The 5,097-nt window shown below is 32.1% G+C and overlaps 1 pseudogene; it reads left to right on the top strand.

Annotated features, from left to right (window-relative positions):
- LOC112529740 overlaps nucleotides 1–234 on the top strand; it is a 469-nt pseudogene extending 235 nt beyond the window's left edge.
- Nucleotides 235–5,097: the final 4,863 nt, after the last annotated feature.

Below are 5,097 nucleotides of genomic sequence, written 5' to 3'. Positions count from 1 at the left end.
AGTGGTCAAGATGTGTTCGCACAGATCTCCAACGGCGGCGTGGCGGTGTTTGTGGTGACGAGCGTGGTGTTGTCAGTGGCGTCGTTGGTGCCGTTGTTGAAAGGGGTTAGCGTGCAGTCGAAGTCGAAGGGGATAATGACGTCGGATGCAGAGCTGTGGAATGGGCGGTTTGCGATGTTGGGTCTGGTGGGTTTGGCTTTTACGGAATTTGTTAAAGGCACTCCCCTTGTGTAATCATTTTTATAGTTATAAATCCAAAAATATTAAATTGCATTTTTTTTATTTACCTGAATATCCGACCTGTTATGTCAGCCGACTAATCACAGAAGGACCACGTGCTTTGCAGGTGGCCTGGAGTCACCGCATTTTAACCTCCGTGGTCGTAAAGGGATTTTGTTCCTTCTTGGATTTGAACCTAAAATCTTTTAATCTTTGGAGCCAAGCTCAAATCAATCAAACATCACATTTGTTGTTAATTATATTAAATGGTTTATCACATCAACAATAATTAACTTGTCAAACTGTCAACACGTAAAGTAATGGGCTGTTTGACAATTGCTGAATGGTTTGGTGTATAATGATTAAGTGGCTCCCGTGATATAGTATAAAATGAAATATAATTGTCTGGTAATTGTGTACATTGAAATTAGGGCTCTTAATGGTTAAGGAAGATCCATGATACAAAATCATTCAGAGGGTTTTAGAACTATGAAGACATTTTTTTTTTGCCAAACAAGATTCACTTTTAACGATTCAGAGATTGCCTTTTAATGAAACTATTAAGAGGTAAACAAACAACCCTTAATATGATTGAAATTGGCTTAAACGTAGTGCAATCCAACCTGCCAACCCGTCACTAATATATATTTAATCGACTTTATAATCGTGAGTGGGGTGGATTCAAAATGGTAACTCGTGCGATTGCCCAAGGCAACGACCACCGAAGGGGTAACAAAGATGTAGGAGCCTAGGAGGGGTTTCAACAAAAAAATTGAGCGGGAACATTAAGAGGATATCGACACCCGACACAGAGTTGTAGAGTGGCAACTAGGTTTCTGAAGTTCCGGTGTGGCTGAGACGCCATTCAACATCGAGGCCAACGATGGGCAGTGGAAACAGATTGACGGTGGATACATTAGGTGTCGGCATAAGATGTTGTGTTTGTATTTGTGGTGGAGAAACGATGAGGTGTCTTGGAAGAATCGATATAGGATACAAGACTATAATGAAAACATGTCGTCTCAATCAATATCTTTTTAGTAAAATTTTCTTCTATTTTTTAATTGTTTTATTTTTAAGTTTTTATAAATGTGGTTTAATTTAAGGGTCGTTTACCAAATGCTTACAGACAAGAGTCATTACTCTAATTTATCTTATGGGATAATATTAATTGCCATCAAAATGGATTTAACGGTAAGCGTTTATAAGCTGATAAGTGTTTACCGGGTAAGAGTCCATTACCTTCACTTACCACATAAAATTCTCGATCATTGTATTTTCTCTTATCGGGTAAGATTCTCAGTCTTGGGGTAAAATTGTAAATATATATATATATATATATATATATATATATATATATATATTAAAGGAGAAACCACATGTAATGATGTGACCTCTTCTCAAAACAAGAAAATGATTTATCTTTATTCTCCTTTTCTCAAGCTTCTTCTACTTTAATATTTGTTTTTTATGTTTCATATTCACATTTAAGATCATTTAATTAGGTTGTTTCAACTTATTCATGTTCCCTCTATTAAGTACTCTTTTAACTCTCATTATTTTTCTCTATTCGGTTATAATTTTTCATCTTCTCTTCATGGTACACCTCTATAATAATCTCTCAATTCTTCATCTCTATTCATGTATAATTTTGTGGTACATCTCTATGATAACCTCTCTATTAATCTTTCAATTCTTCCTCACTATTCATGTATAATTTTGTGATACACCTCTATGATAATCTCTTTATTAATCTCTCAATTCTTTCTCTTTATTCAGTTATAAATTAGTGGATGCGATTTGCATTTTTGTTGATTTGAGGTATCATTCAATAAGACAAATCATAGTATGGGTTTTTGCTTATATCAGTATAATATTTTTCTTTTTTTAGTCGGAGATATTCACATTAAAGTTGGAATTATGGAGGCATATGTAGTTTTTGTGGGATAAAGTGACATATGAATCCTTGAAGAAATAGTGTAACATTGGATAGAAAAAAAACCTCTCAATTCTTCCCCTCTATTCAGTTTTTGAGGTGATTTGCACTTTTGTTTATTTGAGACGTTATTCAATAAAAGAAATATGATATGGATTTTTGTTAATGTAAGTATAATATTTTTGTCTTTTAATTGGAGATATTCACACTAAAATTGGATCGGAGATATTCACATTAAAGTTGGAATTATGTAGGCATATGGAGTTTTTGTGTGTGGATAAAGTGACATATGAATCCTTGAAGAAATAGTGTAACATTGTTTAAGAAAAAATAACTCTCAATTATTCATCTCTATTCAGTTTTTGAGGTGATTTGCACTTTGTTTATTTGAGGCGTCATTCAATAAGAGAAATATAATATGGGTTTTTGTTATTGTAAGTATAGTATTTTTTGTCTTTTAATTGGAGATATTCACACTAAAATTGAAATTATACAAACATATGAATCTCTCAATTCTTTCTCTCTACTCAGTTATAATTTTGTGGGGGTGATTTGCATTTTTGTTGATTTAAGGTGTCATTCAATAAGACTAATCATAGTATGAGTTTTTGCTTATGTAAGTATAATATTTCATTTTTTAGTCGRAGAATTTACACTAAAGTTGGAATTATGTAAGCATATGATTTTTTGTGTGTGGATAAAGTGACATATGAATCTTTGATGAAATAAGGTAACATTGTTTAGCATAATAATCTCTTTTAATCTCCCAATTCTTCTTCTTTATTCAGTTTTTGTAGATGTGTTTTGTTTTTTTTTTGTTGATTTGAGGCGTCATTCATGAAAAGAAATATGATATGAGTTTTATTAGAGAAAAGACAATGATCGAGAGTTTTACGTGGTAAGTGAAGATGATGACTCTTACTCAGTAAGAACTTGTTGGAGATGCTCTAACGAAAGAACTTTTTCCTGTCTGAAGCAGTATTCGCCTTAATTGCYTTAGAGCATCTTCAAGAGATCCTCCAAAATGAAGAAAATGGAGATTTTGAGCATATTTTTGCTCCAATATGAAAGAGGGTGTAAATTCCTTCAAATTTGGAGAACTCCCAAAAAATGATTACAATGAGAAAGAAACATTTTTTTTATTATATTCAAACCAATAAGAATCCTTGATGTTAAATGTTTACGAGAGATAAAGAATATTTTATTTATATATACAAATTATTTTATAATATAATTAATGTTTTAGTCTCCAAATAAAAAATCTGTTAGAGATGAATGTAACTTTTTTCTGGAGATTTTAAGTTTTTGATTCTCTGTTTTGAAGAAATTTTAAAGAATCTTTTGAAGATGCTATTTACAATCTAAGAACCATTAAACTCATTGTTGCAAAACTTCCGAAGTTTAATCGCCCCTCCAATTAGGCTCCTGTAGTTGAGAAATTGGTCTCAACGTTTTCCAACAATCCAATCAATGAACAATTATAGAAAAAAGAAAAAAACAAGAATTTACGAGGAAACTTTCAAATCAGGGAAAAACAATGACCTTCAGAGAGAAAATTCAGCACACAATTCTACACTCTCAAGCCCTCCTGAATAATACCTATACCCTCAAAGATTTAACTCACATCTTTCTACTCTATAAAAAAACACTTACAGTGTCTTTTACTGGAATGATCTGAACCAAAGGCGTGGACCCCTTTTATAGGCATGTAATATCTTTTAACTTTCACTGCTCCACCGGAGTGGAGCATGTTGAAACTTGGTTTACTACGGAAACTTTGTAGTACACACTACACAGGAGCAAAGATGAAATGGAACTCACTTCATAAATCCCAGTGCTTGGACTTTAAATAAATTAAGGGGTTGTTTGTTTACCTCTTAATAATTTTATTAAGAGACAACTTCTGAATCGTTAAGAGGTGAATCTTGTTTGACAAAAAAAGTCTGCCTTTTAATGGTTCAAAAGTTATCTGAATGATTTTGTATTCTGGATCTCTCTTAACATTTAAGAGCCCTAATTTCATTGTACACAATTACCAAACAATTATATTTCATTTTGCACTATATCATGAGAGCCTCTTAATCATTCTGCACCAAACAATTTAACAATTATCAAACAGCCCTTAAAGAGTGACATTAACTTGGGCTTGAAATGTTGTTTGGGCTTTTTAAATAAAATTATATATTAATGTCAAAGACAAGGTCTTAGGGTCTTATTGGTGTCTCAAATCCCGATACAAAGCCTCAATCTATTTCTCGATTACTACAAAAATCTACGCTATCAAATAAAAATCCCAATTGCTTTCTATTGATCGTATGTTGTCTTTTATGAACATTTAGTTTTAATGTCTCATACTGGAGAAAAACAGTTAAATATTAATTATTATTTATTTTTAATATAGAGTTTTAGAGATTTTTCAAACTTAAATTTTTTCACACACTGTATGTTCTTTTCTCTATTTTAACATAGTTGTTGAACCAAAAACACCTCTTAAATCTCTAAAATTTCTATTTTTGCATGTCCACCGGAGATACTTACATTTCTTACGCTTTTGACCCTTTATAAAACTACGGCCTGTTTGTTAGCAGATTAGTGAGTTTAATGAGAATCAACTTATTTTGTCAGCTATATATGATTATTTCATAGTGGCTTAATGATATATAGGTGAGTTATTCAGTAAGCTTCTGGAGCTTTATATACAAAAAACCGAGTTTATTTCCAAACACGTCCCTCTCAATTAAAAAACAGCTCATTCCATCTATGAAAAAATCCCTTAAATAGAAACTTTCTTAACCAATACATACATACTAATCCACACAGACAGTTTTATTTTTATAAGAATTAAATGAAAAACCAAAACCCAACCAAACAAGCCGTTATTTTGGTTATAAACATTATTTGTAGGCAAATCTTTATCTTTATCTTCTATCTCTCCCCCCTCT

Source organism: Cynara cardunculus, assembly GCF_001531365.2.
Source record: "Cynara cardunculus var. scolymus isolate 2C chromosome LG 16, CcrdV1, whole genome shotgun sequence".
NCBI lineage: Eukaryota > Viridiplantae > Streptophyta > Magnoliopsida > Asterales > Asteraceae > Cynara > Cynara cardunculus.
The sequence above is the reverse complement of the archived record's forward strand: the minus strand, read 5'-3'. Positions and strand labels throughout refer to the sequence as shown.